The sequence below is a fragment of the Ranitomeya variabilis genome, chromosome 2 (assembly GCF_051348905.1).
Source record: "Ranitomeya variabilis isolate aRanVar5 chromosome 2, aRanVar5.hap1, whole genome shotgun sequence".
Lineage (NCBI taxonomy): Eukaryota > Metazoa > Chordata > Amphibia > Anura > Dendrobatidae > Ranitomeya > Ranitomeya variabilis.
Genome location: NC_135233.1, coordinates 239,126,078 through 239,140,263, shown reverse-complemented (window position 1 = coordinate 239,140,263; position 14,186 = coordinate 239,126,078). Strand labels below are relative to the sequence as shown.

Genomic DNA, 14,186 nt, shown 5'->3' with positions numbered 1-14,186 from the left:
GTGTGCCCGTGTCCACATATGTACATAATACTATATCTATCCATGTAGGAGATAATACAGCAGCCTCTGTACATGCCGACATGTCTGCACCCACTGACTATAGGAGATGTGACCTGCATTATTGCTATATAGAATATACTTCTACAAATGAAGGCCGAAACATGAGAGCCCACCAGCCATGACAAGGCAACCTTTCGCTGATGGGACCTTAACCCCTTAGTGACAGAGCCAATTTGGTACTTAATAACCGGGCCAATTTTTACAATTCTGACCACTGTCCCTTTATGAGGTTATAACTCTGGAACGCTTCAACGGATCCCGGTGATTCTGAGATTTTCTCGTGACATATTGTACTTTATGCTAGTGGTAACATTTCTTCAATATAACTTGCATTTATTTATGAAAAAAAATCAGAAATTGGCGAAAATTTTGAAAATTTTGCCATTTTCAAACTTGGAATTTTTATGTCCTTAAACCAGACAGTTATGTGACACAAAATAGTTAAATAACATTTCCCACATGTCTACTTTACATTAGCACAATTTTGTAAACAGCATTTTTTTGTTGTTAGGACGTTATAAGGGTTAAAATTTGACCAGCGATTTCTCATTTTCCCAACAAAATTTACAAAACCATTTTTTTTAGGGACCACCTCACATTTGAAGTGACTTTGGGGGGTCAACATAACAGAACATACCCAAAAGTGACACCATTCTAAAAACTGCACCCTTAAGATGCGCAAAACCACATTCATGAAGTTTATTAACTCTCCAGGTGCTTCACAAGAACTAAAGAAATGTGGAAGGAAAAAGTGAACATTTTACTTTTTTCACAAAAAAAATTTACTTGCAACTATTCTTTCTTATTTTGACAAGGGTATCAGGAGAAAATGGACCACAAAATTTGTTGTGCAATTTCTCCTGAGTACGCAGATACCCCATATGTGGGGGAAAGCCACTGTTTGGGTACACGTCTGGGCTCGGAAGGGAGGGAGCACCGTTTAACCTTTTGAACACAAAATTGCCTGGAATCAATGGTGACGCTGTGTCGCATTTGGAGACCCCCTGATGTATGTAAACAGTGGAAACCCCCAATTGTAACTCCAACCCTAAAACAGCCCTAACCCCAACCCTAACCCCAGCACACCACTAACCCTAATCCCAACCCTAACCCCAACACAGCCCTAATCCCAACCCTAACCCCAGCACACCACTAACCCTAATCCCAACCCTAACCCCAGCACAACACTGATCACAATCCTAACTTTATCCCAACTCTAACCCTAATGGAAATACTTTTTTTTTATTTAATTATTTTTCTCTAATTAAGAGGGTGATAAAGGAGAGGTTTATTTACTTTTTTTTTTGATCACTGTGATAGTGTCTATCACAGTGATGAAAATAAGCCAGTAGGAAAATTTTCCTATTGTTGCCTGGTGCCGGACGTCAGATCTCAGCAGGCGCATGCGCCCACCGGTTTCTCCCAGAAGAAGACGCCGGCAGGCCGGGGGACTTCACAGGGGGATGCTGAAGGATCCAGGGACAATGGAGGTATGGGGGGGGGGGAAATCAGGGGACCCCATTTTTTTCTCCTCTGATGTGCGATCACAGAGGAGAGAGAAATTAGATGGAAAATCTGATTTTTTTTTGCGGTCACAGTTATACCGTTAATAACGGAGATCGCAACACTGGGGTTGGTAAAAACTGACCCGAATCATGTTCTCTGGGGTCTTGGCTACTCCTGGAAGTCGAGACCCCAGAGAAATTCTGACTCTGGGGGGCGCTATACGCTTAAACCTCAGCGCCTTTAAAAAGCGGCGCTGTGGTTTAAGCACCCTTAACTCCCACTGTTAAAAGGCGTATCGGCGGTCGTTATGGGGTTAAACCTAATATTTATCAAACATACCTCTCTTGGGCTAAAAGACTACTTGTGTGTATTACGCACATTCAGTTTAAATGTATTGCGGTGCAGAAAGTCTGCACAGCATTATTTAAAATGGCCGCCTACCTATCAGAAGCCAACGGCTGACATCAGCACTGACGTCAGCCTATCAGACTCTGGTAGGCGGCGTCCAAACAAAATCGTGCCAGATATGAAGGGAGAGGACTCATGGTGTCGGGAGCACAAACAGGTAAGAAGGATTTTTTTCTCTCTCTCTTCTGCAACATGGGACCAGGGACATGGGACATGAGGGACAAGGAATCAAGCACATGGGGACCAGGAACATGGGGGACCTTATTAAAGGGACCAGGTTGAGGGACTTAATTACTGTATGGAGGCCAAGATGAGGAACCTACTGTAATATATGGGTTATGGGGGGTATACCTATTTGCTCAGGCTGGGTGTGTTCTACATGGGAGCAGATGAGTTAGCCACTTTCCTTTTGACAACTACCGCAAGGATTCAGCCTGCAGCTAATTTATATGGACACTTAAAGGGAATCTGTCATCTGATTCATGCCGCCTGACCCACAGCATGAATCAGACACAGACTGACCGGCCTCTTCCTACATGAATTAAAGGGAGCGGGCTGGGCAGAAGCCACAAGGGACCTGCCTCAGACTCGTCATCCAAGACACATCCGCCACAGCGTTTCAGAGTATAAGCACTGAATAATGCTCTGTGGTTCGGGCAGCATGAATCAGTTGCCAAATTCCGTTTAAAGAAGCTCCATCCCCTGTACCCAGAGAAGTATGGATTCCCCAGGTGGAGGCCTCAGCATAGTCTCCAATACACGGCAGCTGCACTAAGGCTATGTCCACATGGGCGTTTATGGCCACTGTTGGGAACATATGCCAAGAAGATAGAAGTCTGACATAAACCACAGCCAGGAACCATCTTCCAACTATAGGACCCTGTGAAAAAAAATAAAAAAATTATATTGCATGGAATAAGGGTTTTTTTTTTTTGCGGTGGCGCTCTGTATTAGGAAAGTGCTGTCTGGGAATATGGAGACCTAAAGAACACACTTTTCTTCTCCACCTGCTGATGGCCTATTCTAACACTAAGTACACACCAGGAAAAGTTGCCAGCATATAATTTAGGCTAATGGACCCATGTGCCAAAGATAGCTGTTGGCTGAACAATGGTTTGGCTGATGGCTAGTAGCCACTCTCTCCTGACTCTCCTATATGCCTGAACGCTCTTCCTGCATCCTACCAAGAACAAAGGTATCAGTAGTCCAAAATCAGACATGTTGTTACATCCTTATCTCCGACGCCATCTTTGAGGGGAGAGTTGGGAAGCCCCCACACACACATTAGACTGAGGATGCCGGTATTGGTGGGTTTAGCTAACATTATTTCAATGTGTATAAAACCTTAAAAGGGCAATTTTATTATTTTATTTGGGACTAAAACTACATTTTGCAATTTGGTGTCTTTAGGCGAACCTGTCATTTCCCCCATGCCTTCCAACCTAGGAGCATGTTTGAGCAAATTCCCTTCCCAGCCTTGTATAACGTTATGGAGTGAAAAGGTATATATATATATATATATATATATATAAAAAAACCATTTACCGTATATTGTCCCCGTTTCCTATGATGATGAGGGCTTTGACTACTCGATGGTCTGTTAGTTACCGCAGACTAGTCAGCCCTCTTTCCATGCCCTATGGGCGAGATAATTTGCATTGTCTTTGCCGCTCATGCAGATCTCACGCATGCGCATTACTCATTCCGCCAATGTTTCTGAAGTCTCATGATTGGAAGTTTAGAAGATGGCTTCCGGTCATGAGCAGTGCACCTCTGAAGCCGGGAAGCGTACACCTGGCTTCATAGACGCCGGGACACTGCCAGAATGAGCAGCACACATGCTCAAAATATGCATGAGCAACTATGACGCCGCTCGTACAAATTATGTTATCAGTCCCACAGGGGCCGTGATAACATGGAAAGAGGGCTGACTAGTCTGGGGAACTTACACCCCATCGACGAGTCACAGCCCTCATTACCATAGCAAATGGGGCAATAAAAATGCTTTTTTATATATATATACCTTGTTTTCACTCAATAACGTTATACAGGGATGGTTGGGCAGGACATTTCCTCATACACAGGTGAATGCTGCTGGGATGGAGGGCATGGGAGACCTGACAGGTTCCCTTTAACAATTTTGCACTGTTTTGCTTTTGCTGGATCATCGTTTCGCTCTGCATTCAACTTTGATGTGGTCATAAATCGATCAGAAAAAGACAGAACTTAAAAATTTCCCCATTGGACCATTATAGCTCACTGATGGATTCTCAGTTAACCCATTCTGCAGACAGCAATAGACAATGGAACACTAGAGAAGGTGCTAAATGTTTAATGAAAGCTAAATGCAAACATTACTTTTAGCACAAAAGACATCCATTTAAGAAAATAGTCCCCAAAAGCAGACAACCCCTTTAAGTGCAGAAAAGCAGTGTATACTCCTACTGACCTGATACTGTATGTATAGTCTGACATAGGGTTATCTATGGTCAACTGATATGGAGGACAGAAGGTAAAGGCAGACAGATAAGCCCCTCTACCCTCTACTGATAATAGTACTGTGGAATCAGAGCTAATCCCTTATCAGAATTTACAAATGCGATTACAAGATGTCTCCTAAAATGTCCATGAGGGTCTTAGGGTACCGTCACACAGTGCCATTTTGATCGCTACGACGGCACGATCCGTGACGTCGCAGCGATCGTATGATTATCGCTCCAGCGTCGTAGACTGCGGTCACACGGTGCAATCACGGCGCTGGAGCGATGCCGAAGTCCCTGGGTAACCAGGGTAAACGTAAAAAAAACAAACCGTACATACTTACATTCCGGTGTCTGTCCCCCGGCGTTCTGCTTCTCTCCACTGTGTAAGCACCATAGCCGGAAAGCAGAGCGGTGACGTCACCGCGTCACCGCTGTGCTCGCTTTCCGGCCGGCAGGCGCTCACAGTGCAGAGAAGCTGAGACGCCGGAGGACAGACACCGGAATGTGAGTATGTACTGTTTGTTTTTTTTTACATTTACGCTGGTAACCAGGGTAAACATCGGGTTACTAAGCGCGGCCCTGCGCTTAGTTACCCGATGTTTACCCTGGTTACAAGCGAACACATCGCTGGATCGCTGTCACACACAACGATCCAGCGATGTCAGCGGGTGATCAAGCGACGAAAGAAAGTTCCAAACGATCTGCTACGACGTACGATTCTCAGCAGGATCCCTGATCGCTGCTGCGTGTCAGACACTGCGATATCGTATGGATATCGCTAGAACGTCACGAATCGTACCGTCGTAGTGATGAAAATAGCACTGTGTGACAGTACCCTAAGTAAAAAGGTTCTCTTTAGACCACAGGCTGTGAATAGGCTCCAAACCTAAAGGATGCATGATAGTATAATTATATGTGTACATGCCACTTCATACTCCTCTAATCCCATATAGGAAAGTCTGTATTCACTGAAGACACATTTTACCTGTAAATTCAGAATTTTGAGAATGAATGAGTCCAAGAGGAGAAAGATGTGGATTTCTCAAATAAAATATTTTTTAATGTACTATTGATTTGAGAAAAAGCCAAAACAAAACACGGACACTCTTTAAATTGGAGAGAACTGCAGTACCTCACATGTCCACTATACCATGAGTGGCGCTGTCAGTTTTGGTGCACCGTGGACGTGGTCCTTTCAATCAGTTGATCAGCGTTGTTGATCTCCCACCAACATGATATTGACAACCTAAAAGTACCTTCACACGAAACGACGCTGCAGCGATAGCGACAACGATGCCAATCGCTGCAGCGTCGCTGTTTGGTCGCTGGAGAGCTGTCACACAGACCGCTCTCCAGCGACCAACGATGCCGAGGTCCCCGGGTAACCAGGGTAAACATCGGGTTGCTAAGTGCAGGGCCGCGCTTAGTAACCCGATGTTTACCCTGGTTACCAGCGTAAAATGTAAAAAAAACAAACAGTACATACTTACATTCGCGTCCCCCAGCGTCCGCTTCCTGCACTGACTGAGCGCCGGCAGTAGCAGGGCACAGCGGTGACGTCACCGCTGTGCTGTGCTTTCACTTTCACTTTGCGGCGCTCAGTCAGTGTGGGAAGCAGACGGCGGGGGATGCGAATGTAAGTATGTACTGTTTGTTTTTTTTACATTTTACACTGGTAACCAGGGTAAACATTGGGTTACTAAGCGCGGCCCTGCGCTTAGTAACCCGATGTTTACCCTGGTTACCAGTGTAAAATATCGCTGGTATCGTTGCTTTTGCTGTCAAACACAACGATACACGGCGATCGGACGACCAAATAAAGTTCTGAACTTTATTCAGCGACCAGCGATATCACAGCAGGATCCTGATCGCTGCTGCGTGTCAAACTAAACGATATCGCTAGCCAGGACGCTGCAACGTCACGGATCGCTAGCGATATCGTTACAAAGTCGTTTTGTGTGAAGGTACCTTAAGGGTAGGTCACCAATATTACCTTTCCTGTAAGTGCAGGGATACATGGAAAAATCTAAGCCTAAGGCCAGGTGCACACAAGCTCAACACGGGTGCATTTCTGTATTGCGACCACAAGTCCCACCACAGCCACAAGACTAATGACCCATACTGACTGTGCTGTTAGTTTGGGTCATTAGAAAGTAACCCAGTGGGGCCATTGGGTCTGAAACACAAAATCCATCACAAAGATCATCCATGGCGTCTACCCCCATGTTACATAAGGCTAAAAGCTGATTGGGGATTGTTCCTGGAAAAGATCCTAATCTGTGTCCTGTTCTTTGTGCGATGCTAATTATTCTAGGACTCCCATTAGCCATTAACTAGCTGCACGCAGCCGTATCGTTAGGGTATGTTTCCACGGTAAGTAAACGCTGCTTGTTTGACGCTGCAGCGTCAAACAAGCAGCGTCCAGATGTTCCAGCATAGTGGAGGGGATTTTATGAAATCCCGTCTCCACTATGCATGGAAACCCGCACGCGGCGGCCCTGCGACTCCGGACATGCTGCGCGTCTTTTCAGATCGCAGCATGTCCGTACACCTTGCGGGGACGCAGCGTCCCCGCAAGGCATATCACAGGGCCCTATGGCGAGGGGTGCGATGATCCCGGATGTGTACTGTACACATCCGGCACCATCGCGTCCCAGGAAGGGGGCGGGGCTTAGCGCCGAGCGGCTTCGCCGCTGCGGCGATACCGCCGCCCCTCCGGACCGTGGAGCCATACCCTAACTGTGTCCAATGACCAAAGTGTGTTTTACAGAGATTTGTTGTAGAGAATCCTGCGCCTTCCTACACATGTGAATGGACCCTGCAGAAATCCTTGTGCTTCCTGCCAAAGCATCCCCAGTTCACATGTATGGAAAGCTCTGCCGCACACGAATAGACCACCAAGGGCAACTCAGCATGGAGGATAGGATTGTTGTGCGGGGAATGTAAAGCCAATGAACAATGGCCCTCGGCTGGTCATACACGTTGGCTGCACCTGCGGACCAGCTCGTGTATGGGGCCTCCCGACTCTCCCCTGACGGAAGATAATGGGGCTGAGTAGCATGAAGTACGGTATATTGGATTTCATCAACGTAATTCTTGTATTCTTTGGGAAATAAGATGCCGCGATCCTATGCACGCTCGTCCATGCTTGTGTATAGGAGGTTATTTGGTCAGCAGCTGTATGTGTATAGCGCTCTTATACACTTTAGACAGCTGGCGGCCTGTCGATGAGCTCTCTCCTGACCCCTCCATAGTCAGGAGCCTCCTGTGTCCTTTAGAAGAGTCACTGGCGGCGGTTTACCTCTAAGGCTACTTTCACACTTGCGTCATTTGGCGTCCATCGCAATGTGTCGTTTTGGGAAAAAAAACGCATCCTGCAAATGTGCCCACAGGATGCGTTTTTTTTCCCATAGACTAGTATTACCGACGGATCGCGACGTATGACCATACGTCACGTCCGTCGTGCACTGGATGCGTCGTGTTTTGGCGGACTGTCGCCACGAACAAACGTTCAAGGGAACGTTTTTTCGTACGTCGCGTCCGCCATTTCCTACTGCGCATGCGCGGCCGAAACTCCGCCCCCTCCTCTCCGGGACTTTACAATGGGCATCGGATGCGTCGAAAAACTGCATCCGCTGCCCACGTTGTGCCCAATTTTCACAACGTGCGTCGGTACTTCACTCCGACGCTTAGCGACAGACCCGTACCGACGCAAGTGTGAAAGTAGCCTTAGAGAACACATGGATTGCCAGAGATGGGGGCCCATTCACAGATTGATATTGGCAGGTTTGGCTGACTTTGCGGGAATGTGTAGGGGGGCTTAGGCCAGCTAGACTGCTACTTAAACTTTTTATTGAAGATGAGTGTTATCAGGTGTCTGGCAGCCGTCACTTTTTTTACCACCATTTTGCACAGATGGGCAGAACTGAGTGTTAATGGAAGGATATCTGTTGCACACGATGGCTGACATATGTCTATGGCACAACTGGAGGACCCCCCATACACGGTGGCTCATTGGTTTCACTGCAGCGCTAGGATCCTGGGTTCAAATCCCACCAAGGACAACATCTGCAAGGAGTTTGTATGTTCTCCACATATTTGCGTGGGTTTCCTCCTGGTTCTCTGGTTTTCCCCCACACTCCAAAGACATACAGATAGGGAATCTAGATTGTGAGCCCCAATGGGGACAGTGATGATTGTGTAAAGCGCTGGGGAAATAATGGCGCTATATAAGTGAGTAAAATAAAGAAATTAAAAATGAGCCATCTCTTCTGAGTTTCCATACATACACTGGGCGTCCTCACGCCGCGATTAATGAATACATGAACACCATTATTGATGTAAATGTTAAAGACGCGAGCTGCTTATTTGGCATTTTGTATTTTTCGTTCTTTAGTATGTATTTTGGGATGTGGTGTCGCTAAGTACCTCACATCTGTAACGTTTACAGAAATATTGGAGTTCATGTATTGATTAATCGCAGTGTGCTGATGCATCGTGGTTATATATTGGCCACATAGTGGACATGTGCACCTGTGGGGGTGTACCAGGTTTTCCTATGGATTTAGCATAGATTATATGACGAAATTTTCATGAAGATGAATGTAATTTATAGGATTTGCTATGACGTTGCAGTTGAGGTGCAGTTAAAAATTGTATCTGAAGAACTGCGTTCTTTATATATATATATATATATATATATATATATATATATATATATATACCGTAGGTGAAACACTTATTTTAAGATTTAGGCTACGGTCACACTATCAGAATGTGGTCAGTATTTTACATCAGTATCTGTAAGCCAAAACCAGGATTGGTACAATCAGAGGGGAAGCTATAATAGAAACACATCACCTGCTCTGTATTTTTGACCCACTCCTGGTTTTGGCTACCAAATACTGATGTGAAATACTGACTAAATACTGATAATGTGACCGGTAGCCTTAACCTGTAAAAGATATGACAACTAAAACCTTTGTGGAAACCCCTAAGTCTGATTAGACCCTAAGGGTATGTGTCCACGTTCAGGAAACGCTGCGTTTTTGACGCAGCATTGAGCCGCAGCGTCAATAACCCAGCGTCCAGATGTTACAGCATAGCGGAGGGGATTTAAAGAAATCCCGTCTCCACTGTGTATTAAAAAACGCATGCGTTTTTCCCACAAAAACGCACATGCGATGCGTTTTTTCAGAACGCAGCATGTTGCTACGATGAGCAAAACACGCAGGAACACCGCAGGTGACCTGCCAGTGACCCTTTCTGGGACGCGATGGTGCCGGATGTGTACAGTACACATCCGGGCTCATCGCACCCTTCGCCATAGGGCCCTGTGATATGCCTTGCGGGGACGCTGCGTCCCCGCAAGGTGTACGGACATGCTGCGATCTGAAAAGACGCGCAGCATGTCCGGAGTCGCAGGGCCGCCGCGTGCGGGTTTCCACGCATTGTGGAGACGGGATTTCATAAAATCCCCTCCACTATGCTGGAACATCTGGACGCTGCTTGTTTGACGCTGCAGCGTCAAACAAGCAGCGTTTACTTACCGTGGAAACATACCCTTAGGGTATGGCTCCACGGTACGGTTTGCCGGCGGGATCGCCGCAGCGGCGAAGCCGCTCAGCACTAAGCCCCGCCCCCTTTCTGGGACGCGATGGTGCCGGATGTGTACAGTACACATCCGGGATCATCGCCCCCCTCGCCATAGGGCCCTGTGATATGCCTTGCGGGGACGCTGCGTCCCCGCAAGGTGTACGGACATGCTGCGTTCTGAAAAGACGCGCAGCATGTCCGGAGTCGCAGGGCCGCCGCGTGTGGGTTTCCACGCATAGTGGAGACGGGATTTCATAAAATCCCCTCCACTATGCTGGAACATCTGGACGCTGCTTGTTTGACGCTGCAGCGTCAAACAAGCAGCATTTACGTACCGTGGAAACATACCCTAAGGGTATGTTTCCACATTCAGGAAACGCTGCTTTTTTGACGCTGCGCAGAGCTGCAGCGTCAAAAAAGCAGCGTCCAGATGTTCCAGCATAGTGGAGGGGATTTTATGAAATCCCGTCTCCACTCTGCATGGAAACCCGCACGCGGCGGCCCTGCGACTCCGGACATGCTGCGCGTCTTTTCAGATCGCAGCATGTCCGTACACCTTGCGGGGACGCAGCGTCCCCGCAAGGCATATCACAGGGCCCTATGGGAGCGAGCAATCATCCCGGATGTGAAGAGTTAACACATCCGGCATGATCGCGTCCCAGGAAGGGGGCGGGGCTTAGCGCCGAGCGGCTTCGCCGCTGCGGCGATATCGCCGCCCCTCCGTACCGTGGAGCCATACCCTTAGGGTATGTGCACACGTCCGGATTTCTTGCAGAAATTTCCTGAAGAAAACCGGAAATTTTCTGCAAGAAATCCACTTTTTTTTTTTTGCGTTTTTTTTTGCGTTTTTTTTTTTCCGCGTTTTTTTAGCATTCTGCAAGCGTAATTAGCTTGCAGAATGCTAAAGTTTTCCAAGCGATCTGTAGCACCGGAGTCCTTTGAAAAGCCGGTAATTCAGCGCGGTGTACAGTAAAATCACACTGACAGGTTAGAATAGAGTAGATATATACACATAGAATAGGTATATATACATATATATATATGCCAGTGAGACACCTATATATGTATATTTATATTTAATGCAGCGCAAGATAGTATTAAAGCCGCTAATTCAATTGCCGGCTTTTCATTTCTCCTTCCCATACCCGACAGGATATGAGACATGGTTTACATACAGTAAACCATCTCATATCCCCCTTTTTTTTGCATATTCCACACTACTAATGTTAGTAGTGTGTATGTGCAAAATTTCGGCGCTGTAGCTATTAAATTTAAGGGTTAATTCGTGGAAAAAATTGGCGTGGGCTCCCGCGCAACTTTCTCCGCCAGAGTAGTAAAGCCAGTGACTGAGGGCAGATATTAATAGCCAGGAGAGGGTCCATGGTTATTGGCCCCCCCTGGCTAAAAACATCTGCCCCCAGCCACCCCAGAAAAGGCACATCTGGAAGATGCGCCTGTTCTGGCACTTGGCCACTCTCTTCCCACTCCTGTGTAGCGGTGGGATATGGGGTAATGAAGGGTTAATGCCACCTTGCTATTGTAAGGTGACATTAAGCCAGATTAATAATGGAGAGGCGTCAATTATGACACCTATCCATTATTAATCCAATTGTATGAAAGGGTTAAAAAAAACACACACACATGATTAAAAAGTATTTTAATGAAATAAACACACAGGTTGTTTTAATATTTTATTGCTCTCTCAATCCATGTGAAGACCCTCGCTTGGAAAAATAATAAACCAACAATATACATACCCTCTCTGATGAACTGTCACGTCCCACGAGGTAATCCATCTGAAGGGGTTAAAATATTTTACAAGCAGGAGCCCTGCTAATGCAGCTGTGCTCCGTGCCTGTAAAGGCCCCGTCTCACATAGCGAGATCGCTAGCGAGATCGCTGCTGAGTCACAAGTTTTGTGATGCAACAGCGACCTCAGTAGCGATCTCGCTATGTGTGACACGTACCAGCGATCAGGCCCCTGCTGCGAGATCGCTGGTCGTGTCGGAATGGCCTGGACCTTTTTTTGGTCGTTGAGGTCCCGCTGACATCGCTGAATCGGTGTGTGTGACACTGATTCAGCGATGTCTTCACTGGTAACCAGGGTAAACATCGGGTTACTAAGCGCAGGGCCGCGCTTAGTAACCCGATGTTTACCCTGGTTACCAGCGTAAATGTAAAAAAAACAAACAGTACATACTCACCATCTGTTGCCCGTCAGGTCCCTTGGCGTCTGCTTCCTGCTCTGACTGAGCCGCCGTAAAGTGAGAGCACAGCAGTGACGTCACCGCTGCGCTCTGCTCTCCTGTACGGCGGCTCAGTCAGAGCAGGAAGCAGATGGCAAGGGACCTGACGGACATCAGAATGTGAGTATGTAGTGTTTGTTATTTTTTACATTTACGCTGGTAACCAGGGTAAACATCGGGTTACTAAGCGCGGCCCTGCGCTTAGTAACCCGATGTTTACCCTGGTTACCCGGGTGCTGCAGGGGGACTTCGGCATCGTTGAAGACAGTTTCAACGATGCCGAAGTCGTTCCCCTGATCGTTGGTCGCTGGAGAGAGCTGTCTGTGTGACACCTCCCCAGCGACCACACAGCGACACAACAGCGACGCTGCAGCGATCAGCATCGTTGTCTGTATCGCTGCAGCGTCGCTGTGTGAGACGGGGCCTTAAGCCCCAGCGAATGAAGGAAATGTAGGTCAATGACCTATAGTTACCTTCAGTGGCGGTGAACCTGAGAAGCCTCTTGTGCTGCAGAGCTGCAGGAGATCAGATATCAGTGTTTTGGCTTCTCAGGCTCATTGCCCCTGAACGCGTCACACATTTGACGATTAGAATTTGCTGTTTTTATTCATCCCAATTGTTTTTTTAGCTTGTTTTATGAATAGCTAGTGCTAAATTTGTGGATTTGTCATAAAAGGTTTTGTTAGAAATAAGAGTGTGCTTCTCAGGCACATTGCGCCCTAACACATATTCTCTCTCTTGCTTCAGCTTTTCTTCTGAAATGGCGAGGAGAATATTTGACTTGTCCAATGCCCTTCATGTTGAGCAAGTGCAAAATATACTGATTGATGATGAGACAGACCCCTTACAGCTAGAAGATTTAGGGGAAGAAAGTGACATTGATTCAGAACATGATGTGGAAGAATGTCCAGATGTGTCTGATACAGGTCAAGATGGAGAGAGTGAGGAGGATGCTCAAGACATACAAACATATTACTTTTGTGGTTATTAAACATTTTTTTTACACCTAATTATATGTATTCTCATTTATTACATTCCTATTAAGGTAACTGATCACTTTTAGAGCATTTAAATTTTTAAAAAAGGAAAATATAGCCAATTTTCTAGCCTGTGCCGGACAGGCACAATGCCCCTAAACTCGTTATGAAACATATTGCCACTGACGGAGGGTTAATCAAGTATTTTTGTAAGTCAAAACAAATACCTCAGGAGCGGCAGAGAAGAGTCACACTGTGACGTACTGACATGTAGAGCAGATTCCTGGGTCTCTCTGCATCTATTCACAAATATATCCTCCTTTTCAGACACAATTGAGCAGCTTGACATTTGCAGATCCAGACACACGACATTTGCAGATCCAGACACACCTCATTTATACAGCCCAACCCAACACTGGGGCCAAAAAAGTGATGGCTCAGCTAAATGTTCCTGATGCATGACACTGATCAGAGGTGTCAAACTGCATTCCTCGAGGGCCGCCAACAGGTCATGTTTTCAGGATTTCCTTAGCATTCCACAAGGTGCTGGAATCATTCTGTGCAGGTGATTAAATTATCACCTGTGCAATACAAGGAAATCCTGAAAACATGACCTGTTGGCGGCCCTCGAGGAATGCAGTTTGACACCTCTGACACTGATAATACATTGTGAATTTCTTATGTGCAATTATCTATTTACGGTAGTAGCCATAGATTACCCTGGGGGTCCTGTCTGCAGAGCCCACACAATTCTTTGCTACTTCTCAGACAGTGACTATGGATCCCACCAAGTACCGGGCAATGTTAATCCCAGCAGAGATTTTCTAAATCTGGTTTATAATACCCTCAAAATCCTCAGAAGCCTCCTTCTCACGTCCTGGTGATTACTGTACAGGAAAAACCAGTACTGG

General features: G+C 46.5%; 1 protein-coding gene across 4 annotated transcripts in view; it reads left to right on the top strand.

The window, feature by feature from the left end:
* The window catches only part of LOC143805229 (uncharacterized), a 286,521-nt gene that overhangs the window by 159,782 nt on the left and 112,553 nt on the right, over positions 1 to 14,186 (top strand). The gene's annotated exons all lie outside the window — the stretch shown is intronic.